The sequence below is a fragment of the Pecten maximus genome, chromosome 18 (assembly GCF_902652985.1).
Source record: "Pecten maximus chromosome 18, xPecMax1.1, whole genome shotgun sequence".
NCBI classification, from domain to species: domain Eukaryota; kingdom Metazoa; phylum Mollusca; class Bivalvia; order Pectinida; family Pectinidae; genus Pecten; species Pecten maximus.
Genome location: NC_047032.1, coordinates 26,616,311 through 26,642,704, shown reverse-complemented (window position 1 = coordinate 26,642,704; position 26,394 = coordinate 26,616,311). Strand labels below are relative to the sequence as shown.

The window sequence follows — 26,394 nt, the reverse complement described above, 5'->3', positions numbered from 1 at the left end:
AATTAACAATTAAGCAAATTAAGATGAATGTATTTAACTCTCAATTTTTGAGAAAAAGAGTCAATTTGTATGACATACCGGAAGCAACACACAAACATTGCTGTCACAGAAACAATTCATTCTTTTTACATCTTAATGCTTGCCAAATGTCTATCTATACCCTCTCTGAAGTCTGCAAGAGAGAGAAAAAAACACTTGTAATTTTTTCTACAGACAATAGGCATAACTACCATTTACATATTATATAAAGTTAGTATACCAGTATACACTAAACGACAAGTTAGTATACCAGTATACACTAAACAACAAGTTAGTATACTGGTATACACTAAACAACAAGTTAGTATACCAGTATACACTAAACAACAAGTTAGTATACCAGTATACACTAAACGACAAGTTAGTAAACCAGTATACACTAAACAACAAGTTAATATACCAGTACACTAAACAACAAGTTAGTATACCTGTATACACTAAACGACAAGTTAGTATACCAGTATACACTAAACAACAAGTTAGTATACCAGTACACTAAACAACAAGTTAGTATACCTGTATACACTAAACAACAAGTTAATATACCTGTATACACTAAACGACAAGTTAGTATACCAGTATACACTAAACAACAAGTTAGTATACTGGTATACACTAAACAACAAGTTAGTATACCAGTATACACTAAACAACAAGTTAGTATACCAGTATACACTAAACGACAAGTTAGTAAACCAGTATACACTAAACAACAAGTTAATATACCAGTACACTAAACAACAAGTTAGTATACCTGTATACACTAAACGACAAGTTAGTATACCAGTATACACTAAACAACAAGTTAGTATACCAGTACACTAAACAACAAGTTAGTATACCTGTATACACTAAACAACAAGTTAATATACCTGTATACACTAAACGACAAGTTAGAATACCAGTATACACTAAACGACAAGTTAGTATACAGTATACACTAAACAACAAGTTAGTATACCAGTATACACTAAACAACAAGTTAGTATACTGGTATACACTAAACAACAAGTTAGTATACTGGTATACACTAAACAACAAGTTAGTATACCAGTATACACTAAACAACAAGTTAGTATACCAGTATACACTAAACGACAAGTTAGTAAACCAGTATACACTAAACGACAAGTTAGTATACCAGTATACACTAAACAACAAGTTAGTATACCAGTACACTAAACAACAAGTTAGTATACCTGTATACACTAAACAACAAGTTAATATACCTGTATACACTAAACGACAAGTTAGAATACCAGTATACACTAAACGACAAGTTAGTATACCAGTATACACTAAACAACAAGTTAGTATACCGTTATACACTAAACGACAAGTTAGTATACCTGCATACACTAAACGACAAGTTAGTATACCAGTATACACTAAACGACAAGTTAGTATACCAGTACACTAAACAACAAGTTAGTATACCTGTATACACTAAACGACAAGTTAGTATACCAGTATACACTAAACAACAAGTTAGTATACCAGTGTACACTAAACGACAAGTTAGTATACCTGCATACACTAAACGACAAGTTAGTATACCAGTATACACTAAACGACAAGTTAGTATACCAGTATACACTAAACGACAAGTTAGTATACCAGTATACACTAAACGACAAGTTAGTATACCAGTATACACTAAACAACAAGTTAGTATACCAGTATACACTAAACAACAAGTTAGTATACTGGTATACACTAAACAACAAGTTAGTATACCAGTATACACTAAACAACAAGTTAGTATACCAGTATACACTAAACAACAAGTTAGTATACCAGTATACACTAAACGACAAGTTAGTATACCAGTGTACACTAAACAACAAATTAGTATACATGTGCTAGTATATACACTAAACAACAAGTTAGTATACCAGTATACACTAAACAACAAGTTAGTATACTAGTATATACACTAAACGACAAGTTAGTATACCAGTATACACTAAAAGACAAGTTAGTAAACCAGTATACACTAAACAACAAGTTAGTATACCAGTATACACTAAACGACAAGTTAGTATACCAGTATACACTAAACGACAAGTTAGTATACCAGTATACACTAAACGACAAGTTAGTATACCAGTATACACTAAACAACAAGTTAGTATACCAGTGTGCACTAAACGACAAGTTAGTATACCAGTGTACACTAAACAACAAGTTAGTATACCAGTATATACTAAACGACAAGTTAGTATACAAGTATACACTAAACGACAAGTTAGTATACTGTATACACTAAACAACAATTTAGTATACCAGTATACACTAAACAACAAATTAGTATACATGTGCTAGTATATACACTAAACAACAAGTTAGTATACCAGTATACACTAAACAACAAGTTAGTATACTAGTATATACACTAAACGACAAGTTAGTATACTAGTATATACACTAAACGACAAGTTAGTATACCAGTATACACTAAACGACAAGTTAGTATACCAGTGTACACTAAACGACAAGTTAGTATACTGTATACACTAAACAACAAGTTAGTATACTAGTATATACACTAAACGACAAGTTTGTATACCAGTATACACTAAACGACAAGTTAGTATACCAGTGTACACTAAACGACAAGTTAGTATACTGTATACACTAAACAACAAGTTAGTATACTAGTTAGTATATACACTTAACGACAAGTTTGTATACCAGTATACACGAAACGACAAGTTAGTATACCAGTATACACTAAACGACAAGTTAGTATACTGTATACACTAAACAACAAGTTAGTATACTAGTTAGTATATACACTTAACGACAAGTTTGTATACCAGTATACACTAAACAACAAGTTAGTATACCAGTATACACTAAACGACAAGTTAGTATACAGTATACACTAAACAACAAGTTAGTATACCAGTATACACTAAATGACAAGTTAGTATACCGGTATACACTAAACGACAAGTTAGTATACAGTATACACTAAACGACAAGTTTGTATACCAGTATACACTAAACGACAAGTTAGTATACCAGTATACACTAAATGACCAGTTAGTATACCGGTATACACTAAACGACAAGTTAGTATACCAGTGTGCACTAAACGACAAGTTAGTATACCAGTGTACACTAAACGACAAGTTAGTATACTGTATACACTAAACAACAAGTTAGTATACTAGTATATACACTAAACGACAAGTTAGTATACCAGTATACACTAAACGACAAGTTAGTATACCAGTGTACACTAAACGACAAGTTAGTATACCAGTGTACACTAAACGACAAGTTAGTATACCAGTGTACACTAAACAACAAGTTAGTATACTAGTATATACTAAACGACAAGTTGGTATACCAGGTTACACTAAACGACAAGTTAGTATACCTGTATACACTAAACAACAAGTTAGTATACCAGTGTACACTAAACGACAAGTTAGTATACCAGTATACACTAAACAACAAGTTAGTATACCAGTATACACTAAACGACAAGTTAGTATACCAGTATACACTAAACGACAAGTTAGTATACCAGTATACACTAAACGACAAGTTAGTATACTGTATACACTAAACAACAAGTTAGTATACTAGTATATACACTAAACGACAAGTTTGTATACTAGTATACACTAAACGACAAGTTAGTATACCAGTATACACTAAACAACAAGTTAGTATACCAGTATACACTAAACAACAAGTTAGTATACTAGTATACACTAAACAACAAGTTAGTATACCAGTATATACACTAAATGACAAGTTAGTATACCAGTGTACACTAAACGACAAGTTAGTATACTGTATACACTAAACGACAAGTTAGTATACCAGTATACACTAAACAACAAGTTAGTATACCAGTATACACTAAACAACAAGTTAGTATACAAGTACACTAAACAACAAGTTAGTATACCTGTATACACTAAACAACAAGTTAGTATACCTGTATACACTAAACGACAAGTTAGTATACCAGTATACACTAAACAACAAGTTAGTATACAAGTACACTAAACAACAAGTTAGTATACCAGTATACACTAAACGACAAGTTAGTAAACCAGTATACACTAAACGACAAGTTAGTATACCAGTATACACTAAACGACAAGTTTGTATACCAGTATACACTAAACGACAAGTTAGTATACTGGTATACACTAAACAACAAGTTAGTAAACCAGTATACACTAAACAACAAGTTAGTATACTGGTATACACTAAACAACAAGTTAGTAAACCAGTATACACTAAACAACAAGTTTGTATACTAGTATACACTAAACGACAAGTTAGTATACCAGTGTACACTAAACAACAAGTTAGTATACCAGTGTACACTAAACAACAAGTTAGTATACCAGTTTACACTAAACGACAAGTTAGTATACAGTATACACTAAACGACATGTTAGTATACTGTATACACTAAACAACAAGTTAGTATACCAGTGTACACTAAACAACAAGTTAGTATACCAGTGTACACTAAACAACAAGTTAGTATACCTGTAATACACTAAACAACAAGTTAGTATACCAGTGTACACTAAACGACCTAGTCTGTACACTTATACAGTTCACTCAGTATGATTAGGCTGACTAAATGTGGATTATTTAGGGGGGTTGATAATTTGTGGTGATACAACTTTAGATCTAAACAGAGAATTATTGAAAAGATAGGTGATATTTGTTGGAGATTAAAAGAAGCATTGAATGTGTAGAGTTCTGTAACGATCTCTGCTGAACTTGTTACATAAATCTAACAGTTTAAAGTGTCTTTAAATACCTGGTGTTATATTGTAAACTCAAGGTGTGACTTTATCATGTATGAATCACTGTGACACTTATTGTATTGAATGAACTATCAATACCTCGCTCCATGAGACCACGATAGGTAATTGGTTTGACCCCATGATTAGAAAGGTCATATAGATATATGTTATAGAGTTGCTTCCCTTGGTTTTATCGGGGTCAGTGATCACATCCAATATATATATATATCTATATATATAACTGTCATGTTCAGGTGTAATTATAGGTTATGTGTATATAATCGGATAAATAGCAGTAACATGTAGCACCAGATTGTCCAAGCACAAATAACTTAAGACTGTCATGTATTTTACCTATCAAGATATCATTGGTCTCCCTTGAACATCAGTATTTTATGGTCAAAAGTAGCACCAAGTTGTCATAGCACATTTAACTTAAGGTTGTATGCTACCTCATATATTCTTCCTATAAGTTTATATTATTTGTTTCCTTTAAAATAATGTTACATAAAAAGCAGAGCTTTAATGATGATCATCAGATTGTCATTATTAAGCACAATTAACTTAAAGCTGTATACTATCTTGTATATTCTACTTATAAATTAGTTGCCTCCCTTACAAATTGCATCACCAAATGAATCACATTACTTTACTGTAGTCGTAGATGTCAATTTTATAACAATTGTGGTAATAAAACCAAAAACATAACCTTTGCCTATAAACGGCATCGGTCAAAATTTTACGGTATTTCATTTTTAAAATCCCAGAAATTTATCAAATGTATTCAGTTAAAAAAGGTTTGGTTTGGTTTGGTTTATTTTGTTTAACGTCCTATCAACAGCTAAGGTCATTTAAGGACGGCCTCCCATGCGTGCGACATGCATGCGTGTGGTGAGTGCGTATGTGTGATTTGGGAGGCTGCAGTATGTTCGAGTTGAAAAAGGTCTAAATATTTGACGAACAAAAATTAAAAAAAAAATAATAACAAAAAGGACTTCAAAGTTATTCAAGTTTTAATTGGTGTTTTTGAAGATTTTGCAATGACATTTATGATTTTTTTCATATTATAAGTTAATTGATATAGGTTTATTTCAATTTAAGAAAATATGAAGGAAACAATCATCATGATTGGATTTGACATACAATATAATATAATTATCTGATCCTGCATTGGGTTTTAAAATAAATGTGATTTTCTTTGATATGGATCAAATCAAGCCTGTGGTGATCATTGGTATGAGCAGAATAGATGTCTGTGATTAATTCTAAGTGTGAGAAAAGATCGTGAAAAAAGATCACATGTAGGATATAAAAGATAAGTTGTGTGGAGACAGATATCTAGTAGATAGTATGCTGTCTGGTTAACTTAGTGTGGGAAACTTTATAATCAGTCCAGTAATGGTACTTACCAGGGAGGCATTTATCCCAGATACTCCTTATAACCTGGGACATATCCCAGATACTCCTTATAGCCTTGGACGTATCCCAGATACTCCTTATAACCTGGGACGTATCCCAGATACTCCTTATAGCCTGGGACATATCCCAGATACTCCTTATAACCTGGGTCATATCCCAGATACTCCTTATAACCTGGGACATATCCCAGATACTCCTTATAACCTGTGACATATCCCAGATACTCCTTATAACCTGGGACATATCCCAGATACTCCTTATAACCTGGGACATATCACAGATACTTCTTATAACCTGGGTCATATCCCAGATACTCCTTATAACCTGGGACGTATCCCAGATACTCCTTATAACCTGGGACGTATCCCTGATACTCCTTATAACCTGGGACATATCCCAGATACTCCTTATAACCTGGGACGTATCCCAGATACCCTTTATAACCTGGGACATATCACAGATACTCCTTATAACCTGGGATGTATCCCAGATACTCCTTATAACCTGGGACATATCCCAGATATTCCTTATAACCTGGGATGTATCCCAGATACTCCTTATAACCTGGGACATATCCCAGATACTCCTTATAACCTGGGACATATCTCAGATACTCCTTATAACCTGAGACATATCCCAGATACTCCTTATAACCTGTGACATATCCCAGATACTCCTTATAACCTGGGACATATCCCAGATACTCCTTATAACCTGTGACATATCCCAGATACTCCTTATAACCTGGGACATATCCTAGATACTCCTTATAACCTGTGACATATCCCAGATACTCCTTATAACCTGGGACATATCCCAGATATTCCTTATAACCTGGGACGTATCCCAGATACTCCTTATAACCTGGGACATATCCCAGATACTCCTTATAACCTGGGACATATCTCAGATACTCCTTATTACCTGAGACATATCCCAGATACTCCTTATAACCTGTGACATATCCCAGATACTCCTTATAACCTGGGACATATCCCAGATACTCCTTATAACCTGTGACATATCCCAGATACTCCTTATAACCTGGGACATATCCTAGATACTCCTTATAACCTGTGACATATCCCAGATACTCCTTATAACCTGTGACATATCCCAGATACTCCTTATAACCTGGGACATATCCCAGATACTCCTTATAACCTAGGACATATCCCAGATACTCCTTATAACCTGTGACATATCCCAGATACTCCTTATAACCTGTGACATATCCCAGATACTCCTTATAACCTGGGACATATCCCAGATACTCCTTATAACCTGGGACATATCCCAGATACTCCTTATAACCTTGGTCATATCACAGATACTCCTTATAACCTGGGACATATCACAGATACTCCTTATAACCTCGGACATTTCCCAGACACTCCTTATAACCTGGGACATTTTTGCATTGTTGTGTAATATAGCTCCCGGGGACCTTGTTATTTTGCATGTTGAGGCATTTCTCATTTCGTGTCTTAGACCTTCAATTGCAAAATTTTCTGTCTACCATGTCCATTTTAGATCTCAACATGGCATATGACATTTTTATATAGTGAAAATTTTTATTAATAATTCATAATTATATATCAATATTTTCGTTAACATTTTCTTCATATTATGATCAATTTTAGAAGTACATAAATTTGACATGTAAGTGGTGATCATTTTTAATATTTTGTCAATTTCACTGAAAGTTGTCATCATTAATATTACCTCCATACAAGTCTCGTACACACATTGTTACTTTGGACAGAAAGAGGAAATTAGAAACATATTTGTTTTATTTACTGAACACGTGTCCTAAACAGTCTGGATCTTCTGCGAAACATTTGTTGACTTTGGAGATAAGATGAGGATTAGAGAAATGAAACTGTTTGAATAGCCTCTCCATTATACACAAATGTGTACCATAGAACTTCTGTTTACAGGTATATATGTCAGTTTACTGTGGTAAATGTCCTTTAATTCTGATATCTGTAAAGTAAAGATTTTCAGCTGAAAACAAGAACCTTAAATATAATGAATATTTGAAGAACTTCATTGAACTTCATTTAACGAGGATATATCAATGTATGTAAATCTACCAAGACACCTCATTCTGTGTATGTAAATCTATAGACACCTCATTCTGTGTATGTAAATCTACCAAGACACCTCATTCTGTGTAAGTAAATCTTCCAAGACACCTCATTCTGTGTATGTAAATCTATAGACACCTCATTCTGTGTATGTAAATCTATAGACACCACATTCTGTGTATGTAAATCTACCAAGACACCTCATTCTGTGTATATAAATCTACCAAGACACCCCATTCTGTGTATGTGAATCAACCAAGACACCTCATTCTGTGTATGTAAATCTATAGACACCACATTCTGTGTATGTAAATCTACCAAGACACCTCATTCTGTGTATGTAAATCTATAGACACCACATTCTGTGTATGTAAATCTATAGACACCTCATTCTATGTATGTAAATCTATAGACACCACATTCTGTGTATGTAAATCTACCAAGACACCTCATTCTGTGTATGTAAATCTATAGACACCTCATTCTGTGTATGTAAATCTACCAAGGCACCACATTCTGTGTACGTAAATCTACCAAGACACCTCATTCTGTGTATGTAAATCTACCAAGACACCTCATTCTGTGTACGTAAATCTATAGACACCTCATTCTGTGTATATAAATCTATAGACACCACATTCTGTGTATATAAATCTACCAAGACACCTCATTGTGTGTATGTAAATCTACCAAGACACCTCATTCTGTGTATGTAAATCTATAGACACCACATTCTGTGTATGTAAATCTATAGACACCACATTCTGTGTATGTAAATCTACCAAGACACCTCATTCTGTGTATGTAAATCTATAGACACCACATTCTGTGTATGTAAATCTACCAAGACACCTCATTCTCTGTATGTAAATCTACCAAGACACCTCATTCTGTGTATGTAAATCTATAGACACCTCATTCTGTCCCCTGTGAAACGATTATGAATAATTCATGAACATTCATGAATAGTTCATGAATTATTCTTGAACAAAATTCATGAATATTCTTGATTTATTCATGAATATTTTCATGAAATTCATGAACTTAAAACTTCATGAACATTTTTTTCAAATTATGTTCATGAATATTCATGAATTATGTAAGAAAGTTTTTCATTCATGAAATCATCATAGTTCATGAATGTTCATGAACTTTTTCATTCATGACAATTCATGATTAGTTCATGAATATTCATGAACTTAAAACTATGATGAATACTCATGAACTTTTTCATTCATGACAATTCATGATTAGTTCATGAATATTCATGAACTTAAAACTTCATGAACATTTTTTTTTCAAATTATATTCATGAATATTCATGAATTTTGTAAGAAAGTTTTTCATTCATGAAATCATCATAGTTCATGAATGTTCATGAACTTTTTCATTCATGAAATCATCATAGTTCATGAATGTTCATGAACTTTTTCATTCATGAAATCATCATAGTTCATGAATGTTCATGAACTTTTTCATTCATGACAATTCATGATCAGTTCATGAATATTCATGAACTTAAAACTATGATGAATACTCATGAACTTTTTCATTCATGACAATTCATGATTAGTTCATGAATATTCATGAACTTAAAACTATGATGAATGTTCATGAATGAAATATTTCATGAACATTCATTAACCCTGAAATCAAGATTTTCATTCATAAAATCATCATATTTCATGAATATTCATGAACTATTCTATTCATGATAATTCATGATTAATTCATGAGTTATGAACTTATTTAGAAAATGAATTTGCATGCATTTTACCACTTAATTTCATCAAAGTTTGTCATGAACTGTATCACTCTGCATGTTTGACAATATCCTTGTAGTCAATCCATTAAAAATTGCATTCAAATGGATCCATCACTTGTTTCAAAATTCATAACTGCTTGAAATGAGTATATTTACACAATCATTTGGATAGAAAATCCTTTTAATATTCTTCAGATAAGAGTGATTTATTTTCATTATTGCATTAATTCTAATTGCACATATGATGTGTGTTTGAACAATTTAGTTAAATGGGCAATGCAATTTAAGAAATGCCAAAGCTATTTGAATATTATGTGCACTATGTAAATTTAGGTCACATGCATGGTGGTTGATTTTAAGTTAATTCTTACCTATAAACAGGTTGACATATTTCCAGAGTTGAATATTTCATTTCCTGGTAGTGTTGTATTGATCATGAAGCAGGTATGAAAGATAAATACTTGCCTTCATTTGTAAAATAACATGTTATTCATCTCTGTGAGAAAAGCCTCATGGCTGCCATGTATTGGAACTCTCCTGCTAGAAGTTTTTGGGCGGGAAAAATTTGGCGGGAAAATTTGGCGGGAAATTTGAAGTTTTCTTACTGTTTCCTTATTCTTCTTTAAGCCAACATCAAAATTGTAATATAGACATGGAATTAAATTTAAAACTTTTTAGATATTAAGTTTGTTATTCAATTTAAAATGTAAGGTATTTTTTTATTCAAGAAAATGTTCAATTTCAAAGTCAAATTCTCATTCATTAAAATTCTTCAAAATTCATTACTATTTTATGCATTTTGATGAATTTTAATGAATATCATCAATGCATGAAAATTCATGAATAGTTCATAATCACATAAAATTCTCATTCATTAAAGTTCTTCAAAATTCATTATCAACTGTTTTTACTATTTCATTCATTTTGATGAATTTTAATGAATAACATCTATGCATGAAAGTTCATGAATAGTTCATAATCACATATGATGAACTATCATGAATCTTAATGAATTTGTAAAATTATTCATAAAAGTTCATGAAGAGTTCATGAGAGGTATTTGATGAATATTCATGAACATTTTTTCATGAATCAAAAACTTACAGTATTCTTGAAAGTTCATGAATGATTCATGAACATTCATGAACTCATGAATATCATCTCGCAGGGGGTGTATGTAAATCTGTCAAGACACCTCATTCTATGTATGTAAATCTACCAAGACACCACATTCTGTGTATGTAAATCTACCAAGACACCACATTCTGTGTATGTAAATCTATAGACACCTCATTCTGTGTATGTAAATCTACCAAGACACCTCATTCTGTGTATGTAAATCTACCAAGACACCTCATTCTGTGTATGTAAATCTATAGACACCACATTCTGTGTATATAAATCTACCTAGACGCCTCATTCTGTGTATGTAAATCTACCAAGACACCTCATTCTGTGTATGTAAATCTACCAAGACACCTCATTCTGTGTATGTAAATCTACCAAGACACCACATTCTGTGTATGTAAATCTACCAAGACACCTCATTCTGTGTATGTAAATCTATAGACACCACATTCTGTGTATATAAATCTACCTAGACGCCTCATTCTGTGTATGTCAATCTACCAAGACACCTCATTCTGTGTATATAAATCTACCAAGACACCTCATTCTGTGTATGTAAATCTACCAAGACACCTCATTCTGTGTAAGTAAATCTACCAAGACACCTCATTCTGTGTATGTAAATCTATAGACACCTCATTCTGTGTATGTAAATCTATAGACACCACATTCTGTGTATGTAAATCTACCAAGACACCTCATTGATGTAAATCTACCAAGACACCTCATTCTGTGTATGTAAATCTACCAAGACACCTCATTCTGTGTATGTAAATCTACCAAGACACCTCATTCTGTGTATGTAAATCTACCAAGACACCTCATTCTGTGTATGTAAATCTACCAAGACACCTCATTCTGTGTATGTAAATCTATAGACACCTCATTCTGTGTATGTAAATCTATAGACACCTCATTCTGTGTATGTAAATCTATAGACACCACATTCTGTGTATGTAAATCTACCAAGACACCTCATTGATGTAAATCTACCAAGACACCTCATTCTGTGTATGTAAATCTATAGACACCTCATTCTGTGTACGTAAATCTATAGACACCACATTATGTGTACGTAAATCTACCAAGACACCTCATTCTGTGTATATAAATCTATAGACACCTCATTCTGTGTACGTAAATCTATAGACACCACATTCTGTGTACGTAAATCTACCAAGACATCTCATTCTGTGTCTGTAAATCTACCAAGACACCTCATTCTGTGTATATAAATCTATAGACACCACATTCTGTGTATGTAAATCTATAGACACCTCATTCTGTGTATATAAATCTACCAAGACACCTCATTCTGTGTATGTAAATCTATAGACACCTCATTCTGTGTACGTAAATCTATAGACACCACATTCTGTGTATATAAATCTATAGACACCACATTCTGTGTATATAAATCTACCAAGACACCTCATTCTGTGTATGTAAATCTATAGACACCTCATTCTGTGTAAATAAATCTACCAAGACACCTCATTCTGTGTATGTAAATCTATAGACACCTCATTCTGTGTATATAAATCTACCAAGACACCACATTCTGTGTATGTAAATCTACCAAGACACCTCATTCTGTGTATATAAATCTACCAAGACACCTCATTCTGTGTATATAAATCTACCAAGACACCACATTCTGTGTATGTAAATCTACCAAGACACCTCATTCTGTGTATGTAAATCTACCAAGACACCACTTTCTGTGTATGTAAATCTACCAAGACACCTCATTCTGTGTATGTAAATCTATAGACACCTCATTCTGTGTATGTAAATCTATAGACACCACATTCTGTGTATGTAAATCTATAGACACCTCATTCTGTGTATGTAAATCTACCAAGACACCTCATTCTGTGTATGTAAATCTACCAAGACACCACATTCTGTGTATGTAAATCTATAGACACCACATTATGTGTACGTAAATCTATAGACACCTCATTCTGTGTATGTAAATCTACCAAGACACCTCATTCTGTGTATGTAAATCTATAGACACCACATTCTGTGTATGTAAATCTACCAAGACACCTCATTCTGTGTATGTAAATCTATAGACACCTCATTCTGTGTATATAAATCTATCAAGACACCTCATTCTGTGTATATAAATCTACCAAGACGCCTCATTCTGTGTATGTAAATCTACCAAGACACCTCATTCTATGTATGTAAATCTATAGACACCACATTCTGTGTATGTAAATCTATAGACACCTCATTCTATGTATGTAAATCTATAGACACCACATTCTGTGTATGTAAATCTATAGACACCTCATTCTGTGTATGTAAATCTACCAAGACACCTCATTCTGTGTATGTAAATCTATAGACACCTCATTCTGTGTATATAAATCTACCAAGACACCTCATTCTGTGTATGTAAATCTATAGACACCTCATTCTGTGTATATCAATCTATAGACACCTCATTCTGTGTATGTAAATCTATAGACACCTCATTCTGTGTATGTAAATCTACCAAGACACCTCATTCTGTGTATGTAAATCTACCAAGACACCTCATTGTGTGTATGTAAATCTACCAAGACACCACATTCTGTGTATGTAAATCTACCAAGACACCTCATTGTGTGTATGTAAATCTACCAAGACACCTCATTCTGTGTATGTAAATCTACCAAGACACCACATTCTGTGTATGTAAATCTATAGACACCACATTCTGTGTATATAAATCTACCAAGACACCACATTCTGTGTATGTAAATCTACCAAGACACCTCATTCTGTGTACGTAAATCTATAGACACCTCATTCTGTGTATGTAAATAACCAAGACACCTCATTGTGTGTATGTAAATCTATAGACACCTCATTGTGTGTATGTAAATCTATAGACACCACATTCTGTGTATGTAAATCTACCAAGACACCTCATTCTGTGTACGTCAATCTACCAAGACACCTCATTCTGTGTATATAAATCTACCAAGACACCTCATTCTGTGTATGTAAATCTATAGACACCTCATTCTGTGTATGTAAATCTATAGACACTTCATTCTGTGTATGTAAATCTATAGACACTTCATTCTGTGTATATAAATCTACCAAGACACCTCATTCTGTGTATGTAAATCTATAGACACCTCATTCTGTGTATGTAAATCTACCAAGACACCTCATTCTGTGTATGTAAATCTATAGACACTTCATTCTGTGTATATAAATCTACCAAGACACCTCATTCTGTGTATGTAAATCTATAGACACCTCATTCTGTGTATGTAAATCTACCAAGACACCTCATTCTGTGTATGTAAATCTACCAAGACACCTCATTCTGTGTATGTAAATCTATAGACACCTCATTCTGTGTACGTAAATCTATAGACACCTCATTCTGTGTATGTAAATCTATAGACACCTCATTCTGTGTATGTAAATCTACCAAGACACCTCATTCTGTGTATGTAAATCTATAGACACCTCATTCTGTGTATGTAAATCTACCAAGACACCTCATTCTGTGTATGTCAATCTACCAAGACACCACATTCTGTGTATGTAAATCTACCAAGACACCTCATTCTGTGTATGTAAATCTACCAAGACACCTCATTCTGTGTATGTAAATCTATAGACACCTCATTCTGTGTATGTAAATCTATAGACACCTCATTCTGTGTATGTAAATCTACCAAGACACCTCATTCTATGTATGTAAATCTACCAACACACCTCATTCTGTGTATATAAATCTACCAAGACACCACATTCTGTGTATGTAAATATACCAAGACACCTCATTCTGTGTATGTAAATCTACCAAGACACCACATTCTGTGTATATAAATCTACCAAGACACCTCATTCTGTGTATATAAATCTATAGACACCTCATTCTGTGTATATAAATCTATAGACACCTCATTCTGTGTACGTAAATCTACCAAGACACCTCATTCTGTGTATGTAAATCTACCAAGACACCTCATTCTGTGTGTGTAAATCTATAGACACCTCATTCTGTGTATGTCAATCTACCAAGACACCACATTCTGTGTATGTAAATCTACCAAGACACCTCATTCTGTGTATGTAAATCTACCAAGACACCTCATTCTGTGTGTGTAAATCTATAGACACCTCATTCTGTGTATGTAAATCTACCAACACACCTCATTCTGTGTGTGTAAATCTATAGACACCTCATTCTGTGTATATAAATCTACCAACACACCTCATTCTGTGTATATAAATCTACCAAGACACCTCATTCTGTGTATGTAAATCTACCAAGACACCTCATTCTGTGTATGTAAATCTACCAAGACACCTCATTCTGTGTGTGTAAATCTATAGACACCTCATTCTGTGTATGTAAATCTATAGACACCTCATTCTGTGTATGTAAATCTATAGACACCTCATTCTGTGTATGTAAATCTACCAAGACACCACATTCTGTGTATGTAAATCTATAGACACCTCATTCTGTGTATGTCAATCTACCAAGACACCTCATTCTGTGTATATAAATCTATAGACACCTCATTCTGTGTATGTAAATCTATAGACACCTCATTCTGTGTATGTAAATCTACCAAGACACCTCATTCTGTGTATGTAAATCTACCAAGACACCTCATTCTGTGTATGTAAATCTACCAAGACACCACATTCTGTGTATGTAAATCTATAGACACCTCATTCTGTGTATGTAAATCTATAGACACCTCATTCTGTGTATGTAAATCTACCAAGACACCTCATTCTGTGTATGTAAATCTATAGACACCTCATTCTGTGTATGTAAATCTACCAAAACACCTCATTCTGTGTATGTAAATCTATAGACACCACATTCTGTGTATATAAATCTATAGACACCTCATTCTGTGTATATAAATCTACCAAGACACCTCATTCTGTGTATGTAAATCTACCAAGACACCTCATTCTGTGTACGTAAATCTATAGACACCTCATTCTGTGTATGTAAATCTACCAACACACCTCATTCTGTGTATATAAATCTACCAAGACACCTCATTCTGTGTACGTAAATCTATAGACACCTCATTCTGTGTATATAAATCTACCAACACACCTCATTCTGTGTATATAAATCTACCAAGACACCTCATTCTGTGTATGTAAATCTATAGACACCTCATTCTGTGTGTGTAAATCTATAGACACCTCATTCTGTGTATGTAAATCTATAGACACCTCATTCTGTGTATGTAAATCTACCAAGACACCTCATTTTGTGTATGTAAATCTACCAAGACACCTCATTCTGTGTGTGTAAATCTATAGACACCTCATTCTGTGTATGTAAATCTATAGACACCTCATTCTGTGTATGTAAATCTACCAAGACACCTCATTCTGTGTATGTAAATCTATAGACACCTCATTCTGTGTATGTAAATCTACCAAGACACCACATTCTGTGTATGTAAATCTATAGACACCTCATTCTGTGTATGTAAATCTATAGACACCTCATTCTGTGTATGTAAATCTACCAAGACACCTCATTCTGTGTATGTAAATCTATAGACACCTCATTCTGTGTATGTAAATCTACCAAGACACCACATTCTGTGTATGTAAATCTATAGACACCTCATTCTGTGTATATAAATCTACCAACACACCTCATTCTGTGTATATAAATCTACCAAGACACCTCATTCTGTGTATGTCAATCTACCAAGACACCTCATTCTGTGTATATAAATCTATAGACACCTCATTCTGTGTATGTAAATCTATAGACACCTCATTCTGTGTATGTAAATCTACCAAGACACCTCATTTTGTGTATGTCAATCTACCAAGACACCTCATTCTGTGTATGTAAATCTATAGACACCTCATTCTGTGTATGTAAATCTATAGACACCTCATTCTGTGTACGTAAATCTACCAAGACACCTCATTCTGTGTATGTAAATCTATAGACACCTCATTCTGTGTATGTAAATCTATAGACACCTCATTCTGTGTATGTAAATCTATAGACACCTCATTCTGTGTATGTAAATCTATAGACACCTCATTCTGTGTATGTAAATCTATAGACACCTCATTCTGTGTATGTAAATCTACCAAGACACCTCATTCTGTGTATGTAAATCTACCAAGACACCTCATTCTGTGTATGTAAATCTACCAAGACACCTCATTCTGTGTGTGTAAATCTACCAAGACACCTCATTCTGTGTATATAAATCTATAGACACCTCATTCTGTGTATATAAATCTATAGACACCTCATTCTGTGTACGTAAATCTACCAAGACACCTCATTCTGTGTATGTAAATCTATAGACACCTCATTCTGTGTATGTAAATCTATAGACACCTCATTCTGTGTATGTAAATCTATAGACACCTCATTCTGTGTATGTAAATCTATAGACACCTCATTCTGTGTATGTAAATCTACCAAGACACCTCATTCTGTGTATGTAAATCTACCAAGACACCTCATTCTGTGTATGTAAATCTATAGACACCTCATTCTGTGTATATAAATCTATCAAGACACCTCATTCTGTGTATGTAAATCTATAGACACCTCATTCTGTGTATGTAAATCTACCAAGACACCACATTCTGTGTATGTAAATCTATAGACACCTCATTCTGTGTATGTAAATCTATAGACACCTCATTCTGTGTATGTAAATCTATAGACACCACATTCTGTGTGTGTAAATCTATAGACACCTCATTCTGTGTATGTAAATCTATAGACACCACATTCTGTGTATGTAAATCTACCAAGACACCTCATTGTGTGTATGTAAATCTATAGACACCTCATTCTGTGTATGTAAATCTACCGAGACACCTCATTCTGTGTATGTAAATCTATAGACACCTCATTCTGTGTATGTAAATCTATAGACACCTCATTCTGTGTATGTAAATCTGCCAAGACACCACATTCTGTATATGTAAATCTACCAAGACACCTCATTCTGAACTGCATTTGACGAGGGTATATCAATGTATGTAAATCAAGACACCTCATTCCTTTAAGCCCACCAAGTTTGTTCAAATGAACGACTTTAACGAACTGTTAAAATCCATCTGTGTAGACATCAGAACTCATGTGACAGTTAAGGCTCTGGGCCTCAGGTTTTCATCTCATTTTAACATAAATGAGAATTAAAAAAAAATAACAGCCCTTAATTTAAAGATTTATATTTTAATTTTGTAAAAGTATGACACCGGGGTAAGACTTCAATATCTTAAGGTTTTGCTGACATCAAAATTTAAGAGCATTTCCTACACTTCATGGTAATGTTTAGTTATATATTGAATTGAATCATCCATCCGTAGAAATATCAAAAATTGATATACTTCTTCGATGGTGATCTTCAATATGTATCGTTACAACTAGATTAGATCTTTTCAACCTTATCGACTAAGATACCACTAGCACGCGTATGTTGGCAAGTTTTTTATATTTTGTTTTTTCAGACAATCGTTTTGAAATGTCATTGTCATTTCATCAAATGGACCTGCTGACGGTTGTATTGTTGTCTGCATTGGAGTTAAATTAGGCATCTGTCTTTAAAGAAACTCAACGCTTATTATCCCCAGTTTTGTGCCACCCTGCCAACTCTATTGGGAAGAAGTACTTTACCTGTGTATGGAATGCATGACCCGATTTTTAAATTGATTTTATTTCATTGACTTCTGTTCGAGGTGTAAATCTTGTGTCTACACTGTGTAGGCATTAGTAGGTGGGTGTAATGGATGCGGCGATTATCAGTGTTTCAACGTAGATTTTCCTGATTCGAATCCAATCAATCCGTCATCTTCGCTGCGTTTTCCTATCATCATTTACCTTATAGGAGGAGACCAGTTAATGTACTGAAAGTTTTTGAGTTACCGACGTCGGTTACTCGTATCTTTAATGGTGATATTTGTGAACACCTTACCTACAATTTGATAGGAATTGTTGAGTGGTGTCAGAAAGTAGATTCTGGATCACATAATACAACCAGAACTTGTTAAAAGTGTAATTACATACTTGGAATCACTGTTAGTGTATTGTGTCATTTGTATACACTGGATTTTGTGTTCCAATGTGTTATTGTGGCTGAAGCACACACTATATATAGTGATTGTGAAATTGTGATGGATTAGTGGAAGAAATCTTTTTCATGAAAAAAAAAGTGTAATAATTTCATGTTGAACTGGAAACTGGTGTGAATTGGTGTACAAAATCATCAGGTTGGTATACACAAGTTTATATAACAGGAAGTTGTTTGTAAGGCTAGGCTGAGGGTTTATAGAATTATAAATGACATCATTTTGTCACTCAATGGTGATTCTAGATTAAATATTGTCTTCAGATTGAAATTTGATGTTTACAAGAAAGGAATGATCAGTCACTTTCGTTTGTATCTGGTACAGTCACGTGTAAATGGTTTGAGGAGATGTGTCTAAGTAAGTGTTGAGAGATTTATGGGATTTATGATGAACTAAGTGTTGAGAGATTTATGGGATTGATGATGAACTAAGTGTTGAGAGATTTATGATGAAATAAGTGTTGAGAGATTTATGATGAACTAAGTGTTGAGGGATTTATGATGAACTAAGTGTTGAGGGATTTATGATGAACTAAGTGTTGAGGGATTTATGATGAACTAAGTGTTGAGGGATTTATGATGAACTAAGTGTTGAGGGATTTATGATGAACTAAGTGTTGAGGGATTTATGATGAACTAAGTGTTGAGAGATTTATGATGAACTAAGTGTTGAGAGATTTATGGGATTTATGATGAACTAAGTGTTGAGGGATTTATGATGACCATCAAATTCTAAGGTAACTTATTGAGATGTACAGTTAATTTTAAGGGTTTTTTAAGTTCCAAGCAAGTTTTAAGAGTTTGTGATATCCAGCTAACGTTTAAAGGTATTGAGATATACATTCAATTTTAAGGGTTTGTGATGTTAAGACAGGATTTAATGGTTTTGTGATGTCCAGCAACAGTTTACAGTTTTGTGATGATCACTCAAGTTGTAAGGGCAAGGTTCAGTTTTAAGGGTTTGTGATTTCCAATTAATAGAAGTTTTAAGGGTTTGTGATTTCCAATTAATAGAAGTTTTAAGGGTTTGTGATTTCCAATTAATAGAAGTTTTTAGAGTTTTGAAATTAATTCCATGCAGTCAGGTTTAAAAGATTTTCCATCCTGTAAATTAAGTTATAACAGCTTTGGAAATTATTTGAAATTCTAAGGATTTTTGTTATGTTCAGTCAAGTAAAACCGATCTATTCTATCAGAATTACATTTTCCTTTGTTTTGATTATAAGAGACTGTTATAATGGAATTGAGAGTCAACTTTAAACATACTGGGCAGCTAGAGTTAACAAATATTGATGAAATTTTCTCTAGTTTCCTAAAGATAAACGAGTAATTATCTTCACAGGAAAAGATTGCTTGTTATGTTGAGTTGGAACTGACATCTGAGCTTATCACAACTAGCTAATGGCGTCAACCGTCATATCTCCGTCAACTCTCTGGAGTTAATATTCGATAAAATAGGGTTAATAATAGGCTGTATCAAGATACATGGTCCATTAATTACAGCAAAATTCTTTGTAGTCTTGTGTTGGTGATGATGTCATAGAGGTGTGCTCTCTCTGATAAAAGTTGAAAAAATCTATATCATTTTAAGGAATATTTAATTTGAAAACTTGATTTCTTTTTAAATACACATTTTAAGGCATGTTCAATTCTGAAAAAGTGTTAGTTTTGTTAATAAATATGTAGGCTAGAATATTTCATTTAAAAGAAGTTAAGGGTATTTTTTTTTCCAAAAGGTATGTGACATATACCTCAACTTTCCAGTGATGTTAATTTTAGGAAATAATGCTAGAATTTTCTATATTCCTCCTTACATATAGTAAACAGTGTAAATAGCTGGAGTTCAAATTTAATGCTATAATCTTGTAAGCAGGCAATTTCCACAGAATGTAGTTCAAATAATGAAATAAATAATTACATGTTTGCTTGAATATAATCACGATTGTTCACAATAGTTTATTCATATTTCTCTCAGAAAAAAATTGTGCTGGTTCCTTCACGTGTTGTATATACACAAAGCATTGAAAGAAAACTTGTAATAATGATAAGGTAACATGTAAAAGGAATACAATCCTTGATTCTATGAATAGTGCCGACGGATTTACACGAATTATTGTATTTATACTTCCCTCAAGTTTGTACGGCTGCCATCACTGGAAGTTAAGTTATACGAAAAAAAATAATATTAAAATAACTACATAATTATGAACTTGATTTAAATAATCCAAACAAATATAGATGTATTTTAACATTGAATGAAATAGTTTCCAATTTTAGTTTATATCTTGTGAAACTAAATGTTTTAAATCATTTCATTGAAGGGATTTATTAATTGAACCAAATATGGTATCTCAGATTGGCACAGGTAGAAAACACATACAAACTGTATTACATCTGAGAAGGTGGTCTAATGTCACATAACCATTTCTAAAAATCAATTGATCATTTTATTGTATCGGCTGTCAGTATGGCATCAGACAAACTGGGAGGAGTGAGAATTTCTGCCTATACACGTTTTTATTATAAAACCATAAGCACATGTATTTTCTAGGGAGTTAAAAGATTTATAAAGATTTGATATAGCATTTCAATTTATTGGGCCATAGAATAGGATTGAAATATTGCCTTGGAACAATTTTATCTAATTAAATGATGGTCAGGAGCTATTCACAAATGCCTTTAAATTTATCATTTTGGTAAAATGAAATTCATTTTGGACTTACTTAGGTTATAGAAAAATCTCACAATCCTTTCAGCTGGTGAAATATTCTGAACTATTTCTGTCTTTGAATGTAGTGGAAATTTTAAATGAGATAGTTGTGTGAAGTTCATTGAGTTTCTGATCACACTTGTATGTATAGGGATTAAAGTAAACTCCTAACTTCTATTATTACTGACATAAAACTCAATCTATAATCAAATGCTTCAATTAGATATTGTATTTTTAATTAAATATGAAAAATTTGTCCACTATTAGGTAAGGCTTAGACAAGTTCCAGTTCAGACAAAACATTAATTGTTGTTTGATTATTTTAGAATATTTAAGATTAATTGTGTATATAAAACAGCTAGGTAAAGGTGAACTAGATTCAAATCAACCTACATAAAAACAATTCTTGCGAATTTATTATTAGAGATTTACAGATAAACTATCAACTGTCCCCAACCCTCAGTATCGTCCTTCTTGCTTTCCATCCAAACCTCCCCAACCCCAAACTTGTTGTTCCTATTTCCCAATCAAACAATATAGACACCTGCTGCCCCACTTTTCCATCCCTGTAATAACCCTCCCCTCACTGACCCAAACAATATCTCCTTGCGTTTCCATATTCAAACCAAAGTCATTCCCTCATGATATCTTCTCTTCTATCTAAAACAAAGCCTGATATGCTTTCCCATCTATAGTTCCCCCTTTTCTCATCCAACCATCTATCTCTTCTGACCCAAACATGTGACCCCCTACTCTCCCCTTTTGACCCAAACTTGTGCCCCCTCACTCTCCCCTTTTGACCCAAACATGTGTCCCCTCACTCTCCCCTTCAGACCCCCACGGCCCCTCACTCTCCCCTTCCGACCCCCAGGGGGCCGCAGTGGCCGAGTGGTTAAGGTGTCCCGACACTTTATCACTCGCCTTCCACCTCTGGGTTGCGAGTTTGAAACCTACGTGGGGCAGTTGCCAGGTACTGACTGTAGGCCGGTGGTTTTTAGCTCACCTGCCCGAAGGGCAAGTGAGCTTATGCCGTGGCGCGGCGTCCGTCGTCCGTCCGTCGTCCGTCCGGCCGTCCGGCCGTCCGGCCGTCCGGCCGTCCGTCCGGCGTCAACTTTCCATTAAAGCAACTTCTTCTCAATAACCAAAAGGCCTAGAGACCTAATATTGGGCCTGTAGCATGCTGGGGTGAAGGGCTACCAAGTTTGTTCAAATGAATGACCTTGACCTTCATTCAAGGTCACAGGAGTCAAAAAGGCTAAAATCTTCAAACGACTTCTTCTCAACAACCAACAGTCCCAGGGAGTTGATATTGGGTCTGTAGCATGCTGGGGTAAAGGGCTACCAAGTTTGTTCAAATGAATGACCTTGACTTTCATTCAAGGTCACAGGAGTCAAAAAGGCTAAAAAAAAATTAGACGACTTCTTCTAAATAGCCAAAAGACCCAGGGACTTGATATTGGGTCTGTAGCATGCTGGGGCAAAGGGCTACCAAGTTTGTTCAAATGAATGACCTTGACCTTCATTCAAGGTCACAGGAGTCAAAAAGGCTAAAATCTTTAAACGACTTCTTCTCAATAACCAAGAGTCCCAAGGACTTGATATTGGGTCTGTAGCATGCTGGGGTGAAGGGCTCCCAAGTTTGTTCAAATGAATGACCTTGACTTTCATTCAAGGTCACAGGAGTCAAAAAGGCTAAAATCTTTAAACGACTTCTTCTCAATAACCAAGAGTCCCAGGGAGTTGATATTGGGTCTGTAGCATGCTCGGGTGAAGGGCTACCAAGTTTGTTCAAATGAATGACCTTGACCGTCATTCAAGGTCACAGGAGTCAAAAAGGCTAAAATCTTTAAACGACTTCTTCTCAATAACCAAGAGTCCCAAGGACTTGATATTGGGTCTGTAGCATGCTGGGGTGAAGGGCTCCCAAGTTTGTTCAAATGAATGACCTTGACTTTCATTCAAGGTCACAGGAGTCAAAAAGGCTAAAATCTTTAAACGACTTCTTCTCAATAACCAAGAGTCCCAGGGAGTTGATATTGGGTCTGTAGCATGCTCGGGTGAAGGGCTACCAAGTTTGTTCAAATGAATGACCTTGACCGTCATTCAAGGTCACAGGAGTCAAAAAGGCTAAAATCTTTAAACGACTTCTTCTCAATAACCAAGAGTCCCAAGGACTTGATATTGGGTCTGTAGCATGCTGGGGTGAAGGGCTCCCAAGTTTGTTCAAATGAATGACCTTGACTTTCATTCAAGGTCACAGGAGTCAAAAAGGCTAAAATCTTTAAACGACTTCTTCTCAATAACCAAGAGTCCCAGGGAGTTGATATTGGGTCTGTAGCATGCTCGGGTGAAGGGCTACCAAGTTTGTTCAAATGAATGATCTTGACCGTCATTCAAGGTCACAGGAGTCAAAAAGGCTAAAATCTTTAAACGACTTCTTCTCAATAACCAAGAGTCTCAGGGAGTTGATATTGGGTCTGTAGCATGCTGCGGTAAAGGGCTACCAATTTTGTTCAAATGAATGACCTTGACCTTCATTCAAGGTCACAGGGGTCAAAAAGGCTAAAATCTTTAAACAACTTCTTCTCAATAACCAAGAGTCCCAGGGAGTTGATATTGGGTCTGTAGCATGCTGGGGTGAAGGGCTACCAAGTTTGTTCAAATGAATGACCTTGACTTTCATTCAAGGTCACAGGAGTCAAAAAGGCTAAAATCTTTAAACGACTTCTTCTCAATAACCAAGAGTCCCAGAGACCTAATATTTGGCCTGTAGCATGCTGGGGTGAAGGGCTACCAAGTTTGTTCAAATGAATGACCTTGACCTTCATTCAAGGTCACAGGGGTCAAAAAGGCTAAAATCTTCAAACGACTTCTTCTCAATAACCAACAGTCCCAGGGAGTTGATATTGGGTCTGTAGCATGCTGGGATGAAGGGCTACCTAGTTTGTTCAAATGAATGGCCTTGACCTTCATTCAAGGTCACAGGGGCCAAAAAGGCTAAAATCTTTAAACGACTTCTTCTCGATAACCAACAGTCCCAGAGACCTAATATTTGGCCTGTAGCATGCTGGGGTAAAGAGCTACCAAGTTTGTTCAAATGAATGACCTTGACTTTCATTCAAGGTCACAGGAGTCAAAAAGGCTAAAATCTTTAAACGACTTCTTCTCAATAACAAAGAGTCCCAGAGACCTAATATTTGGCCTGTAGCATGCTGGGGTGAAGGGCTACCAAGTTTATTCAAATGAATGACCTTGACTTTCATTCAAGGTCACAGGAGTCAAAAAGGCTTAAATCTTTAAACGACTTCTACTCAATAACCAAGAGTCCCAGAGAGTTGATATTGGGTCTGTAGCATGCTGGGGTAAAGGGCTACCAAGTTTGTTCAAATGAATGACCTTGACCTTCATTCAAGGTCACAGGGGTCAAAAAGGCTAAAATCTTTAAACAACTTCTTCTCAATAACCAAGAGTCCCAGGGAGTTGATATTGGGTCTGTAGCATGCTGGGGTGAAGGGCTACCAAGTTTGTTCAAATGAATGACCTTGACCTTCATTCAAGGTCACGTCGATCAAGTATGCTTAAATCTTTAAATGACTTTTAGTGAAAAGCCAAAGTGCAGAGAGACATTATATTGGTCCTGTAGCATGCTTTCAAATAACTGCAGGATCCATATATGAAAAGATCACTGCATTGCAGGTGAGCGATTTGGGCCCATTGGGCCCTTGTTCTTCAGGTACTCCGGCTTTCCTCCACCTCCAAAACCTGGCACGTCCTTAAATGACCCTGGCTGTTAATAGGTCGTTAAACAAAACAAACCAAACAAACCAAATCCGACCCCAACAGCCCTAGTCACTCTCCCTTTCTGACCCCACCACCCCTCTGACATTCATCTTACCCAACCTTATCATTTACCACTGCCTAAAACTTATCTCACATTTTTTACCACATGGTATTTTGTTCTGTGTAATGATTTTTTTTATATTTTTTATCAAAATATTTCCTTCGAATACTGTATACAATCAGAGTCGCTGCACGATTTGAAATATATTTCGTAGTGATACTTAATATGCAACTGAGAACTACTTGTAACATAAAGAGGTAATATATATGGACTTTGTTGACTTAAGATAAATAAAAGGTCTTTATGTTCATTTGCAAGTTTGAGATAAGGCAATACATAAATCCATTGACGGGGACCATAGGGAATTTAAAGTGTTGGGAGATCCCTGAGAGTCGTAGGCTTGCTCTCAAATTTCACCGCAGGCATTTAAATTTGGTGTTAAGGGCTGGAAATGAGTCTAATTTGGAGTGTTTTAACCTGGTATTCGTGAAAATAATA

At 34.6% G+C, this 26,394-nt stretch overlaps 1 protein-coding gene across 1 annotated transcript in view; it reads left to right on the top strand.

The window, feature by feature from the left end:
- The window catches only part of LOC117316587, a gene marked incomplete at its 5' end in the record, with an annotated part of 91,067 nt that overhangs the window by 40,304 nt on the left and 24,369 nt on the right, over positions 1-26,394 (top strand).